General features: G+C 46.2%; 5 non-coding genes across 5 annotated transcripts; all 5 read right to left on the reverse strand.

Annotated features, from left to right (window-relative positions):
* Positions 1 to 1,074: 1,074 nt before the first annotated feature.
* trnap-agg (transfer RNA proline (anticodon AGG)) lies at positions 1,075 to 1,146 on the reverse strand. Its single transcript has one exon. It is a non-coding gene; the product is annotated as a tRNA-Pro (tRNA).
* A 1,081-nt stretch (positions 1,147 to 2,227) lies between these two features.
* trnap-agg (transfer RNA proline (anticodon AGG)) lies at positions 2,228 to 2,299 on the reverse strand. Its single transcript has one exon. It is a non-coding gene; the product is annotated as a tRNA-Pro (tRNA).
* Positions 2,300 to 10,937: 8,638 nt separating this feature from the next.
* On the reverse strand, positions 10,938 to 11,009 carry trnaq-cug (transfer RNA glutamine (anticodon CUG)). The gene has a single exon. It is a non-coding gene; the product is annotated as a tRNA-Gln (tRNA).
* Positions 11,010 to 12,469: 1,460 nt separating this feature from the next.
* Positions 12,470 to 12,541, reverse strand: trnar-ccg (transfer RNA arginine (anticodon CCG)). Its single transcript has one exon. It is a non-coding gene; the product is annotated as a tRNA-Arg (tRNA).
* Positions 12,542 to 13,712: 1,171 nt separating this feature from the next.
* trnap-agg (transfer RNA proline (anticodon AGG)) lies at positions 13,713 to 13,784 on the reverse strand. The gene has a single exon. It is a non-coding gene; the product is annotated as a tRNA-Pro (tRNA).
* Between the last annotated feature and the right edge of the window lie 2,193 nt (positions 13,785 to 15,977).

Consider the following 15,977-nt stretch of genomic DNA (forward strand, 5'->3'; position numbering starts at 1 on the left):
CGATAGCAAGGAGCAAATGAAGCCTTTGCTTTTTAAGCCCATGTTTCCCCAATTCCGACTCGGTTTGAGAGTGCCAATTTCACCGCCACGTCAGCAGTTGCGCATCACTTCTGTTTTTTCCCTCCCTTCCGCAAAGAACCTAAAAAGGTTCCACCGAGATTTGAACTCGGATCGCTGGATTCAAAGCCCAATTTTTTGATTAAATCTACAATTAAAAGGTAGCCAGTGCAAAGTTGCCAGCACAGAGGAAATGCGGCCTGTTTTTTTGTGGCCATTGGAAATCACGCTGCAGCACCTGCACATGTGATAGGGATCGCACCTCGTCTTTGTCTTTGAGAGCGATGGACACCTTCTCTCCATCATCGAGGGGAATTAGATCAAATGGTAGAGCGCTCGCTTAGCATGCGAGGATCAATGCCTACATTCTCCAGTGCAATCCATCCTTTTTATGCCCCCCTTCAAGGGGCACTACCTAGATGAGCTCTTGCGGCTCAGTGCTGCCGAAAATGTTTTTTCGAACGAGGTACTGCACACATTCCTGGCAACTTCAGGTCCCACCGAGATTTGAACTTGGATCGCTGGATTCAAAGCCCAGAGTGCTAACCATTACACCATGGAACGAACACACCCTGATAGCTGGCTGTCTGAGAGGCAGATAGCAAAGAGGCTAGGTGGAATCAGGTAGATAGGAGCTGGCGATTGGTCAATGGACCACCTCGACTAAGAGAGGTGGTCCATGGTTCCTCTGCCGAAACCCGAGATTGAACCAGGGACCTTTAGATCTTCAGTCTAACGCTCTCCCAACTGAGCTATTTCGTACAGGTACTTGGGTGGTTTTGCCAGCAGGCATGTCTGGGAGACCGCCAGTCATTTTCGAGAAGAGCAGAGTGAAGGTCCCAGAGAGAAAATGAGTTGCCCGCACGGGGATCGAACCCTTGACCTTGGCGCTATTAGCACCACGCTCTAACCAACTGAGCTAACCGGCCTCTCTCTGGCTCATTTTATCCCCAATTTCTCAGAGATATCCTGGTTGCCCTAATCAGGCTGAAGAGATTAAAAGCAAAGCCTGATAATGGGCTCGTCCGGGATTTGAACCCGGGACCTCTCGAACCCTAAACGAGAATCATACCCCTAGACCAACGGGCCGAAAACATTTCAGCTTGCATGGCTTAAAGTGCAATATTTTAATTAAATCTACAATTAAAAGGTAGCCAGTGCAAAGTTACCAGCACAGAGGAAATGCAGCCTCTTTTTTTGTGGTCATTGGAAATCACGCTGCAGCACCTGCACACGTGCTAGGGATCGCGCCTCGTCTTTTTTATTTGAGAGCGATGGACACCTCCTCTCCATCATCGAGCAGAATTAGCTCAAATGGGGCACTACCTAGATGAGCTCTTGCGGCTCAGTGCTGCCGAAAAAGTTTTTTCGAACGAGGTACTGCACACATTCCTGGCAAAAGCAGGTCCCACCGAGATTTGAACTCGGATCGCTGGATTCAGAGCCCAGAGTGCCAACCATGACACCATGGAACCTTGGCGTGTGTCAACTTTTCCCATGAGCAGCAGAGATTTAAGTCATTGAGTCCAGAAGCAAGATAGCAAGGAGCAAATGAAGCCTTTGCTTTTTAAGCCCATGTTTCCCCAATTCCGACTCGGTTTGAGAGTGTCAATTTCACTGCCATGTCAGCAGTTGCGCATCACCTCTGTTTTTTCCCTCCCTTCTGCAAAGAACCTAAAAAGATTCCACCGAGATTTGATCTCGGATCGCTGGATTCAAAGCTCAGAGTGCTAACCATTACACCATGGAACCAACACACTCTGCTAGCTTGCTGTCTGAGAAGCAGATAGCGATGAGGCTAGGTGGAATCAGGTAGACTAAAAGAGGCGGACGTGGTTCCTCTGCCGAAAACCGGGATTGAACCAGGGACCTTTAGATCTTCAGTCAAACAGTCTCTCAACTGAGCTATTTCGGCCAGGTACTTGTATGGTTTAGCCAGCAGGCATGTCTGGCAGACCGCCCGTCATTTTCGAGAAGAGCAGAGCGAAGGTCCCAGAGAGAAAATGAGTGTCCCGTAAGGGGATCGAAACCGCGACCTTGGCGTTATTAGCACCACGCTCTACCCAACTGAGCTAACCGGCCTCTCTCTGGCACATTTTATCCCCAATTTCTCAGAAATATCCTGGTTGCCCTAATCAGGCTGAAGAGATTAAAAGAAAAGCCTAATAATGGGCTCGTCCGGGATTTGAACCTGGGACCTCTCGCACCCTAAGCGAGAATCATACCCCTAGACCAACGAGCCGAAACATACATCCTGCCTGCTGCTGCCGGGCCGCAAACATTTCAGCTTGTATGGCTTAAAGCTCAATTTTTTGATTAAATCTACAATTAAAAGGTAGCCAGTGCAAAGTTTCCAGCACAGAGGAAATGCGGCCTCTTTTTTGTGGTCATTGGAAATCACGCTGCAGCACCTGCACACGAATAATGAGAAGCTTACTTAAAGGAGCCTGGTCTGCAACACTGGACCCAGTTGATGTTGCAGGAGCAGAGGCAGCACTTGGCTGGACAGAAGGCTGTGGAGGAGACTGCAGAGGAGGCTGAGCAGGGCGCAGAGGAGGAGACGGCAGAGGAGGCTGGGCAGGGCGCAGAGGAGGAGACTAAAGAGGAGGCTGGGCAGGGCGCTGCAGTCCTGTGGGTGGCTGTAGTGAGGATGGTCCTGGTGCAGAGGGACAGGGGTTGAAGTCCTTGCTGGAAAGATGGGAGTTGCTCTTTCCAGTGGACAGGAAGCTCTGCAGGCGACTGGGACACCTGGCCAGGGGTCCACAATGCTGGAGGAGCAGGGGCAGTAGCACGAGCCGGGGCAGGAGCAGGGCCTCTCGAGCCTTCAGTGGCTGGAGCGTAAAAAAACACAACAAAATTATCTTATTGTTTTAGACTTTCACTGCATGACTTTCTCAGCTCTGCTGGACAGCTACTGCGATTACAAGGTTTACTGCAAAGCATGTATGATTAGTAGAGAGATGACATGATGATGAAAAGATGGAAGGAAGCAGTGAAAATCATCCTATTTTTCATCCAAGCACCATTAGAAGAAATACAAGAAGAAAAAAGATGGGATCAGCCAAGTGTGAAGCGAAGCAGACCAAACACTACAACAGCCACTTATTCCAAGGGGAGTGGGGGAAGTGTGAGATGACAAGAATGAGCTTTAGTCAGTGATTACGATAACAAATGTAATAAAACCTTTTACATACACCTTTAAATTATCTTTTTTCCTTTGAGGATGTTCACTCAAAGAGTGAATGTAGATTGACACCTGAGAAGTGCCCTTCTGTGTTGTGAAATAAAATAATATGTCATTTAAAAAATACTGTTTTGTTTTATTTGTAATTGTTTGTAAAATATTGTTTAAGATTTACATACCTTGAGGAAGTTGTTCCTCAGCTTGCGAGGCTACAGTTGCCATCTCCAGGTCATCTTCCTCCTCAAAAAAATCCGTAGCAGCAGAGTCTGTAAAATAACATAAAACACTAAGCACATGTCACCAACACACTTGTATGCGTTAAGTGATACTCACCACATGTAAAGAGCTGTCTCCGGGCTGCGGACTCAGACGCAGGATGTACACGTGGTCCTGCAGCTGTTGAACACGTATTTTCGTTAGACATATATACTGCATAATATATACTGTAATGATTTTAAAGCTTGCAAATCACTTACAGGGTTTGGCTGGAGACAAAATCTTTTGTGCCAGCTGTGAAGCAAATAAATGCTTCCCCCGCGCCAACAGGGCCTTCACATTGGTCGCCAGCAGTGGCCTGTTCTTAGTGGCAGTAGGTGGAGGAGGAACAGACACAGTGGCAGTGGGCACAGCAGCAGTGAGGACAGATGCAGTGGGCACAGTGGTGGTGGGCACGTGGGCTGGAGCCTGCCTCTTCAGCACGTATGCTTTGAAAAGGGCTATATTGGTGTTAGGCCTGGCCTTTGCCTTCTTCAGGTAGGTGATGAGAGCCTGGGCCTCCTTGCTTGGGTCCTCATACACCTCCTTCATTGACCTACCCTTAAAATCCCCAAACTCCACCATCAGACATCCAGAGTCTCCTGTCCTCTGGGCCTCCTGCAGCATGGCCTGTTTTATATGATACTCCTCCACAGCCTCGCCTACCTCCCTGATTGCGAGGTGTATCTGAGGAACAGGTGTTTGTTGTCCGACAGCGGGTTGTCCCTCTCCTCCTCCCCCAAAATGCTGCTGACCAGATAGCAGGCATACCCCAGTGAGTTCTCCAGCAGCCACAGGAACCTCTGACCCTGGTGTTTCCCAAACTGGATCTTGCAGTGAGCCAGAACCAGGAACTGGTCTCCAGGATTCCCTCCATTCTGCCTCACAAAGGCAGTGGCTTCAGCCAGGACCTCCTCCTTACACCTGGCCCTCCCTGCCAACACGATCTTCCTCCTATTGGCCTCCTCAGTTGGCCCCATAAGGAGTTGACCCTCAGAGGTTCTTCGTAAAACCGGGTATGCATACATAATCTGAAAGGACACAGGCATAAACAGAACGTTACTTAGCTGTCATATTCCAACTGAAAGTATTTTACTACAGCATTTGTTTTTTATGTAATTAATTATTATAATATTATAATAATTAATGATTATTATTGTTATGAGCATAAGCATTATTGTTTTTTATACAACTGTGAATCACTTTGAAATGCCTTGTGTACAAATTGTAAATAGTGTGATGAACTTATTAATAAGAAAATAAATAACACTTCTTGGTACAATCTTGCTGGTATCATGCCATAATTAAATCGTTTTGTTTTGTTTAGCTTTTGTGGCAGAGATTACTAAGAAACACCAAATATAACATAAAGGCGTTTATGACAATTCATAATAATATGATCATCAAACAGATCTAAAACTTAAAATGGTATATCAAATCGTTTTGGTATATCTTTTATAACATAGTTGAGAATCATTTGTTGAAACAAAAAAACACTTGTTTTTGCCTATTCATGTCTTTTTAAATATGTATAACCTTGTATTTAAAAAGATAACATAAATATGTATACTGGTGTATAATATAGTATAGTATAACATATGAATTAAACTTTTTTTTTAAAAGTTTTAGTAAAAATCTTCTTGTGCTCAAAATAATGTAATGAATGACACAAAAAATACTAAATTAACAACAACAAAAAAATGGTTTAAGGAGGATATAGCTTAATTAGCGGTCGGCTAATTATCTTGACAGTAGTGGCATGTTTTTTACTGTATATCATGGTAAAGTTAAAGGTTCACATGTACAGAAGAAAACGTGTGCTATTACACGCTAGCTAGCTTTATTGGCATGTTTAATTGTCTAAAAACAAACACTGTTTATGAATAAATAATGATCGATTATACAGTCGTGAAGAATAGACTTACCTGTTGCAAAGATGACGATAATTACTACTGATGACGACTACTTCCTGCTCAGCTACTGTTCGGACGCTCTCGCTTACTGCTCCGCGCTTTGCTCTATCGCTTTTATATTTCCATAATTTATCTCCTTTTATCACCTAATTTTAACTTCAGCAAATCAGCACAGTGCTCAAACGCTTGGATTACTACAAAAAAAAGCAGAATTATTTTATTCGACCAGCCTCCCACTGAAAGCTTACATTCCGGGGAAGAGAAAACACAACTGCCTACATTCATAAGGATAAGAAAATGCCTCCTCTGGAATCTACTTGCTGCTCCAACTGCCACAGACTTTTACAAAGGATTGCAATTCTTGAAACAAAGTTAATTGCGGGACCACCAAACCAGACGGAACACACAACAGAGCTTCGTCATGGACGTCCTCAGCATACAGCCGGTGAGTCCCATGAATCTAGTGCTTCTCGACAGGCCATACTGAGTGTAGAGAAACAAGCCGATCGTTTTACTAATCGATGGCACAAACAGGGTGCTAGACCCAAAGGCACTCGAGACATCAGATTGTCACGAGCATCACATATTACTGCAGTAGCATCCTCTACCCCAGATACGGCTCTGACAAGGACTGCAAACACTGGTCTCCTACCACCGCCTATACATCTTGAGAACAGATTTGAAGTATTAATGAATGAGGAATCCCCAAATTTGATGAATGTGATCGCACACAGACAGAATCAGCCAGTAGCTAACACTGATGCTAACTGGGGCTCAAGGTCGAGCAGACAGCGGCACTCAGCTCACAGTGCAGCCGAGCCCAGGACTCTGATAGTGGGCGACTCCATAATCAGAAACATTAATAGCAGGGATACAACAACGTGCTGCCTTCCACAAGCAACAACTTCTGATGTAAACAGGGAACTTCAGAACATTCTGATGAAACATAAGACTGCAAATCGACTCATCATTCATGTGGGGAAGAATGATATTCATAAAGAGCAGTCGGAACTTCTTAAAAAGGATTTCAATGAACTTTTTGAAACACTTAAAAGACTGAAAGTTCAAACATTCATCAGTGGACAACTCCCAGCAAGAGGAACAAACAGGTTTTCACGGTTGCTTGGGCTTAATACATGGCTGCAAAAAACCTGCAATATAAAAGGAGTGAACTTTATTGACAACTTCAATCTTTTCTGGAGTCAGAGGCAACTGTTTCAACAGGATGGCCACCACCCAAACAAACTTGGTTCAAGAGTGCTAAAGGACAATATCTACTTCTCCCTCCGTCATCCTTCTGCAATGTGTGCCAATCCACTCAACCTGAATGGCACACACACACCTGGATACAGTATGAATGACCACAGGATTTCACTTCAGCACCTGAATGGACATGCGGTTGACACATCACACAAGGACAGTGATAACACCACTCAGCCACAACAACCTCTGCTCACGGACACAATCTTAGCTGAGCCCTGCCCACAGAGCTCACCACAGACAGACTGTGACATACCAGCACTGCTCCAAGATACAGCACCCATAGACGACTTTCTGGAAAACAGCCAGGGAAACCAGGACAGCATATTACAGCCTCCAATAACACCAGAGCAAAAATCCCTCTCACCGGAAACATTATCACTCTCTCCAGCATCTCCACTTCTGTGCTTCTCAGAGAAAATGGAACAACTGGTGCATGCTGGAACTAGGCTATCCCACTCTTTTGCTGCGAGCCCCCAGATACCAACCAAAAAACGCCAGGCCCCACAACCACCAAAGCCTGCGGGCCCAGCTCGCCCTCCCCCTCCTCCTATGAGAGCTCTTCGGCCTCTGCCACAGCGCCAGGGCCCACACCCTCCTCCAGCGGCTCGAGGTGAACCAAAAACAACTGATACCAGCTCTCAGTGATATGTGTCGGGTCCCCGCTATGATAACAATAACTTTCTCAAATGTTTACAGAACAAGCGGGAACCCAGTGTGCCTGTATCTTTTTCTATTGCTGTTCGATTACATGATAGAAAGTCTAAGGCCTTCAAAAGCCGTACAGCAAACCCATCTAATCTGGTGCCTATTACACGACATACCAAGATTGCTGTGGGGACAAAAAGTAAGACTGTTAAGTTAGCACTTTTAAACATCCGCTCACTTAAAAATAAATCACTTTTAGTCAACGACTTAATAACCACATACAACCTGGATTTTATGTTGCTAAATGAAACTTGGCTAGAAGAAAGTTGCAGTGCAACAGTCCTCAATGAAACAGCCCCTCCTAACTTTACTTTTATGAGTGTCTGCAGAGCTGTCAGAAGAGGCGGAGGTTTAGCTGCTCTTTATAAAGATGTCTATCAATGTAAGCAAATATCATTTGGGAATTACCCGTCTTTCGAGTATCTCGGTATTGTGTTAAAAGGTGCTCCACGCATTTTACTTATCATTGTTTACAGGCCTCCAAAATACTCTCCAGCTTTTGCTGAGAACTTAACAGAACTGTTATCAACAATTTCCTCAGAGTTTGACTGCTTTGCCATTGCTGGAGATTTTAACATTCACATAGATAATGCAGAAAACAATATGGCAAAAGAAATCAAAACTGTTTTAAAAACTTTTGATCTGACTCAGCATGTACATGGACCCACACATAATCATGGACACACTCTAGATTTACTTATCAGTAAGGGTCTAAACATTTCATCAATTGTTATTAAGGATGTAGCACTGTCTGATCATTTTTGTATTTTCTTTGATATATTGATCTCTCCTGCCATTGAAGCTAGATCTGTGTCTGTCAAGAAGAGATGCTTAAATGAGAACACTAGTGTACTATTTATGAAGGCTATATCTTTAACACCAAGCATATCTGCTGACTCTGTTGATTTTCTCCTTGATTCTTTTAACTCAAAAGTTAAGAGTGTAATGTAATTGAGGATATTGCTCCTGTGAAAGTCAGGAAGAAGAGTGGCAGACAAAAAGCACCTTGGAGAAACTCAACAGCAGTGCAAAATATGAAAAGACAATGCAGAAAAGCAGAGCGCATGTGGCGGAAGACAAAACGTGTAGTCCATTATAACATCTACAAAGACAGCATCCATGCTTTCAATAAGGAACTAAGCAAAGCTAGACAGACTTTTTTCTCGAATATTATAAACAGCAATATAAACAACACGCGAACTCTTTTTGCTACTGTAGAGAGACTGACAACCCCCCCAAGCCAGATTCCCAGTGAAATGCTCTCAGTGAGAAAGTGCAGTGAGTTTACTTCTTTCTTCTCTGAGAAAATCAATAATATCAGAAAGGTGATCAGCTCATCCTTGAGTTGCGCTGGGGTCAGGCAGATCAGACAACAGCACGAGAAAGTAGCCACTATGTCTGATTTCGAAGAAAGTGATGGCAAAATTTTGGAAGAAACCGTACAGCAACTAAAAACATCAACCTGCGCCCTTGACGCACTTCCCACATCTTTTTTCAAAAATGTGTTACACAGCTTAGAAGCAGATCTCCTGGAAGTGGTAAATGCCTCACTTCTCTCTGGGAGTTTTCCGACCTCCCTGAAAACTGCTGTCGTCAAGCCCCTCCTGAAAAAGAGCAATCTGGATAAGACCATATTAAACAACTATAGACCGATATCAAATCTTCCTTTCATAGGCACGATCATTGAAAAAGTTGTCTTCAATCAGCTGAACAAATTATTAAGCTCGAATGGATACTTTGACCATTTTCAATCTGGTTTCCGACCGCACCACAGTACAGAGACCGCGCTCATAAAGATAATAAATGATATTCGCTTAAATACTGATACAGGCAAATTATCAGTGCTGGTACTACTCGACCTCAGTGCTGCATTTGACACTGTCGATCACAAAATACTTCTTGACAGGCTGGAAAACTGGGTCGGGCTTTCTGGGATAGTCCTAAAATGGTTCAGGTCATACTTAGGAGGCAGAGGTTATTATGTGAGTATAGGAGACCATAAGTCTGAGTGGACATCCATGACATGCGGAGTCCCTCAAAGCTCATTTCTTGCGCCACTCCTATTCAACCTGTACATGCTCACAATGAGCCAAATAATGAGAAAGAACCAAATCGCTTACCATAGCTATGCAGACGACACACAGCTCTACTTATCCCTATCTACTAACGATTACAGCCCCATTGACTCCCTTTGCCAATGCATTGATGAAGTAAACAATTGGATGTGCCAAAACTTTCTTCAGTTAAACAAAGACAAAACTGAAGTCATTGCGTTTGGAAACAAAGATGAAGTTCTCAAGGTGAACGCATACCTTCAGTCTAGGGGTCAAACAACTAAAAATCAAGTCAGGAATCTGGGTGTGTCTCTAGAGTCAGACCTTAGTTTCAGTAGTCATGTCAAAGCAATAACTAAATCAGCATATTATCACCTGAAAAATATTGCAAGAATTAGATGCTTTGTTTCCAGTCAAGACTTAGAAAAACTTGTGCATGCGTTCATCACCAGTAGGGTGGATTATTGTAATGGACTTCTCACTGGCCTTCCCAAAAAGACCATAAGACAGTTGCAGCTCATACAGAACGCTGCTGCTAGGATTCTGAGCAGAACCAGAAAATATGAACACATCACACCAGTCCTCAGGTCTTTACACTGGCTGCCAGTTACATTTAGGATTGATTTTAAAGTATTATTACTGGTATATAAATCATTCAATGGCCTAGGACCTCAATACATTGCAGATATGCTCAGTGAATATAAACCCAACAGATCACTCAGATCATTAGGATCACATCGGCTAGAAATACCAAGGGTTCACTCTAAGCATGGCGAGTCTGCTTTTAGCTACTATGCCAGCCGCAGCTAGAACCAGCTTCCAGAAGAGATCAGATGTGCTCCTACAGTAGTCACATTCAAATCCAGACTCAAAACACATCTGTTTAACTGTGCATTTACTGAATGAGCACTGTGCCACTGTTCGTCCGACTGTTTGCACTGTATTTTATTTTATGTTTTAATTATTCTGATTTCATTTGATTATTTCTGTATTTTATCTTTTATTCCAAACTGTTTTAATTATTCTGATTTCTTTTGATTATTTTAATTTCTTCTATGTAAAGCACTTTGAATTACTATTGTGTATGAAATGTGCTATATAAACAAACTTGCCTTGCCTTGCCTAATAATAGCGGTCGCCGATTGGTCAAAAGTAAGCCACAGGAGCAGAGCCAGGAGAGATACGCGATTGGTCAAAAGTAAGCCACAGGAGAGAAAGGCGATTGGTCAAAAGTAAGCCACAGGAGAGAACGCGATTGGTCAAAAGTAAGCCACAGCAGAGAAACACGATTGGCTCACATGGGCTTACTTTGGGCTTACTTTGGCTCAATCGGTAGGAAGCAGTAGGCGCAAGCGAGAGGTAGTGGGATCGATGCCTGCATTCTCCAGTGCTGTCCATCCTTTTTATGCCCCCCTTCAAGGGGCACTACCTAGATGAGCTCTTGCGGCTCAGTGCTGCCGAAAAAGTTTTTTCAAACGAGGTACTGCACACATTCCTGGCAAAAGCAGGTCCCACCGAGATTTGAACTCGGATCGCTGGATTCAGAGCCCAGAGTGCTAACCATTACACCATGGAACCTTGGCGTGTGTCAACTTTTCCCATGAGCAGCAGAGATTTAAGTCATTGAGTCCAGAAGCACGATACCAAGGATTTAAGTCATTGAGTCCAGAAGCACGATAGCAAGGAGCAAATGAAGCCTTTGCTTTTTAAGCCCATGTTTCCCCAATTCCGACTCGGTTTGAGAGTGCCAATTTCACCGCCACGTCAGCAGTTGCGCATCACCTCTGTTTTTTCCCTCCCTTCCGCAAAGAACCTAAAAAGGTTCCACCGAGATTTGAACTCGGATCGCTGGATTCAAAGCGCAATTTTTTGATTAAATCTACAATTAAAAGGTAGCCAGTGCAAAGTTGCCAGCACAGAGGAAATGCGGCCTGTTTTTTTGTGGTCAAGACTTAGAAAAACTTGTGCATGCGTTCATCACCAGTAGGGTGGATTATTGTAATGGACTTCTCACTGGCCTTCCCAAAAAGACCATAAGACAGTTGCAGCTCATACAGAACGCTGCTGCTAGGATTCTGAGCAGAACCAGAAAATATGAACACATCACACCAGTCCTCAGGTCTTTACACTGGCTGCCAGTTACATTTAGGATTGATTTTAAAGTATTATTACTGGTATATAAATCATTCAATGGCCTAGGACCTCAATACATTGCAGATATGCTCAGTGAATATAAACCCAACAGATCACTCAGATCATTAGGATCACATCGGCTAGAAATACCAAGGGTTCACTCTAAGCATGGCGAGTCTGCTTTTAGCTACTATGCCAGCCGCAGCTAGAACCAGCTTCCAGAAGAGATCAGATGTGCTCCTACAGTAGTCACATTCAAATCCAGACTCAAAACACATCTGTTTAACTGTGCATTTACTGAATGAGCACTGTGCCACTGTTCGTCCGACTGTTTGCACTGTATTTTATTTTATGTTTTAATTATTCTGATTTCATTTGATTATTTCTGTATTTTATCTTTTATTCCAAACTGTTTTAATTATTCTGATTTCTTTTGATTATTTTAATTTCTTCTATGTAAAGCACTTTGAATTACTATTGTGTATGAAATGTGCTATATAAACAAACTTGCCTTGCCTTGCCTAATAATAGCTGTCGCCGATTGGTCAAAAGTAAGCCACAGGAGCAGAGCCAGGGGAGATACGCGATTGGTCAAAAGTAAGCCACAGGAGAGAAAGGCGATTGGTCAAAAGTAAGCCACAGGAGAGAACGCGATTGGTCAAAAGTAAGCCACAGCAGAGAAACACGATTGGCTCACATGGGCTTACTTTGGGCTTACTTTGGCTCAATCGGTAGGAAGCAGTAGGCGCAAGCGAGAGGTAGTGGGATCGATGCCTGCATTCTCCAGTGCTGTCCATCCTTTTTACGCCCCCCTTCAAGGGGCACTACCTAGATGAGCTCTTGCGGCTCAGTGCTGCCGAAAAAGTTTTTTCAAACGAGGTACTGCACACATTCCTGGCAAAAGCAGGTCCCACCGAGATTTGAACTCGGATCGCTGAATTCGGAGCCCAGAGTGCTAACCATTACACCATGGAACCTTGGCGTGTGTCAACTTTTCCCATGAGCAGCAGAGATTTAAGTCATTGAGTCCAGAAGCACGATACCAAGGATTTAAGTCATTGAGTCCAGAAGCACGATAGCAAGGAGCAAATGAAGCCTTTGCTTTTTAAGCCCATGTTTCCCCAATTCCGACTCGGTTTGAGAGTGCCAATTTCACCGCCACGTCAGCAGTTGCGCATCACCTCTGTTTTTTCCCTCCCTTCCGCAAAGAACCTAAAAAGGTTCCACCGAGATTTGAACTCGGATCGCTGGATTCAAAGCGCAATTTTTTGATTAAATCTACAATTAAAAGGTAGCCAGTGCAAAGTTGCCAGCACAGAGGAAATGCGGCCTGTTTTTTTGTGGTCATTGGAAATCACGCTGCAGCACCTGCACACGTGCTAGGGATCGCGCCTTGTCTTTGAGAGCGATGGATACCGTCTCTCCATCATTGAGGGGAATTAGCTCAAATGGTAGAGCGCTTGCTTGGCATGCGAGAGGTAGCGGGATCCATGCCTGCATTCTCCAGTGCTGTCCATCCTTTTTACGCCCCCCTTCAAGGGGCACTACCTAGATGAGCTCTTGCGGCTCTGTGCTGCCGAAAAAGTTTTTTCGAACGAGGTACTGCACACATTCCTGGCAAAAGCAGGTCCTACCGAGATTTGAACTCGGATCGCTTGATTCAAAGCCCAGAGTGCTAACCATTACACCATGGAACAAACACACCCTGCTAGCTGGCTGTCTGAGAGGCAGATCGCGATGAGGCTAGGTGGAATCAGGTACATAGGAGCTGGCGTTTGGCCAATTGACCGCCTCGACTAAGAGAGGCGGACGTGGTTCCCCTGCCGAAAGCAGGGATTGAACCAGGTACCTTTAGATCTTCAGTCTAACGGTCTCCCAACTGAGCTATTTCAGCCAGGTACTTGTGCAGTTTAGCCAGCAGCCATGTCTGGGAGACCGCCAGTCATTTTCGAGAAGAGCAGAGCGAAGGTCCCAGAGAGAAAATGAGTTGCCCGTACGGGGATCAAACCCTTGACCTTGGCGCTATTAGCACCACGCTCTAACCAACTGAGCTAACCGGCCTCTCTCTGGCTCATTTTATCCCCAATTTCTCAGAAATATCCTGGTTGCCCTAATAAGGCTGAAGAGATTAAAGCAAAGCCTGGAAATGGGCTCGTCCGGGATTTGAACCCGGGACCTCTCGCACCCTAAGCGAGAATCATACCCCTAGACCAACGAGCCGAAACATACATCCTCCCTGCTGCTGCCGGGCCGAAAACATTTCAGCTTGCATGGCTTAAAGCGCAATATTTTAATTAAATCTACAATTAAAAGGTAGCCAGTGCAAAGTTGCCAGCACAGAGGAAATGCGGCCTCTTTTTTGTGGTCATTGGAAATCACGCTGCAGCACCTGCACACGTGCTAGAGATCGCGCCTCGTCTTTGTCTTTGAGAGTGATGGACACCTCCTCTCCATCATCGAGGGGAATTAGTTAAAATGGTAGAGCGTTCACTTAGCATGCGAGAGTTAGTCCAAACCGTGGGTTCGTGGAAAAACGCCCATACAAATAAGCTGCCATTGGGCGCACTATGGGTCGGAGGGATCGTAGGGTGAATTTGGATGACAATTGCCCACAGACTTGTAGAGGAGTGGGCCTTTATTACTAACCCCCCTATTCACGGATCCTTACCTACTTGCCACGTAACTGGTGGTTTTCGGACACCTCTAGTGGGCCCCCATGACCCCCCCCCCCCCCCACCCCAACCCACGAACCCACTATTTGTCCAATAACCCACTATATTGGGCAAATGCCCCCCCACCACCCCCCGTCCCCCCCACCCCCCATCCCACGGACCCACTAATTGTCCAATAACCCACTATATTGGGCAAATGCGGGGACGCAGGGTCGTGGGACATTGAGATTTGAGATTCTTGCCCTCCAGGGGCCCCTGACGCGGGGCCACGAAGCGCGGATCTCTAGGGCCTTTAGAAAAATTTGATATTGCTCTAGCGCCCCCCGCTTTTGGTATGTCGGTCAGGGAGGGCCAAGGGGTCAGCGTGCCGAATTTGGGGCCCCTGGGACGTTTCTGTAAAAATCCCACTCGCCCATTAAATGAATGTATTTTGCCACAGTGGTTTCGCGGACGCCGCTTCGAAAGGGCCGACGGACTAGGGGGCGCCGTTTTCCGACTCGCCACGGCCCCCTGGTGCGGGCGGAAAAGTTTGGTGGCCCTGGGGCCTCGTTCAGTGGTCGAAAGGTCAAAAAAGTGTGAAAAACACGTTACAAGGGTCAAAAAGGTCAAACCAACGGAACGCGCGACTGTACGGAGACGGAAGGTCGCGGGAGCCCGAAACTCGGCGAGTTCCGTCGTCTGGTGGCCCCGAGTCGGGCCCCCGAGTTTGAGGGCCCTAGCCGCTTGCCAAGCATTTAAAGTCCGGACGAGTGTACGGCTCAAAACGGGCCTGTTTCTGAGTGTCTGCCATTGACCTCAATGGCAGACAGAGAGATGGATCAAAGCTGAAAAAATACTTTCTCAGGCCCTAGGCCCGGGCCCTTTCGGTACGTCGCTCGGGGCGGGCCCAGGGTTCACCGTGCAGAGTTTGGGGTCCCTGGGACGTTTCTATAAAAATCCCACTCGCCCATTAAATGAATGTATTCGCCGCAGTGGTTTCGCGGACGCCGCTTCGGAAGGGCCGACCGACCAGGGGGCGCCGTTTTCCGACTCGCCACGGCCCCCTGGTGCGGGCGGGAAGGCTCGGCGGCCCTAGGGCCTCGTTCAGGGACCGAAAGGTCAAAAAAGGGACCGCGAGTCAGGGTTAGCGTGACGGTTAGGGTTAGAGGCTGAAAATGTTTTGCCTTCGCTCAAGGGCCCGGTGCTTTCGGTACGTCGCTCGGGGCGGGCCCAGGGGTCAGTGTGCCGAATTTGGGGCCCCGGGGACATTTTGAAAAAAATCCCACTCGCCCATTAAATGAATGTATTCGCCGCAGTGGTTTCGCGGACGGCGCTTCGGAAGGGCCGACCGACTAGCGGGCGCCGTTTTCCGACTCGCCACGGCCCCCTGGTGCGGGCGGGAAAACTCGGCGGCCCCGGGGCCTCGTTCAGGGGCCGAAAGGTCGAAAAAGGGACGCTCGTCCGCGAACCCGCTGCGCCGTTAAATGGCCCGTGGGACGGCCCCCGTACGGAGACGCGGGGTCGTGGCGCATTGAGATTTGAGATTCTGACCCTCCAGGGGCCCCCGACTCACGGCCCCGAAGCTTGAAAATCTGGGACCTTCCTAAAAAAAGTTTGCCACTTATAACCAACTTTCACTCAAAAGGCTCTTAGGGTACACGAGTGAAAGACACACAAGGCCGAGATTAGTGTTAAAAGGGCGGGAAAGTGTTGCCTTCGCTCTAGAGCCTTGCGCCTTCGGCATGTCGCTCGGGGCGGGCCC

Source organism: Siphateles boraxobius, unplaced genomic scaffold (genome assembly GCF_051911475.1).
Source record: "Siphateles boraxobius isolate OS27281-9 unplaced genomic scaffold, OSU_SipBor_1 19, whole genome shotgun sequence".
Classification (NCBI taxonomy): domain Eukaryota; kingdom Metazoa; phylum Chordata; class Actinopteri; order Cypriniformes; family Leuciscidae; genus Siphateles; species Siphateles boraxobius.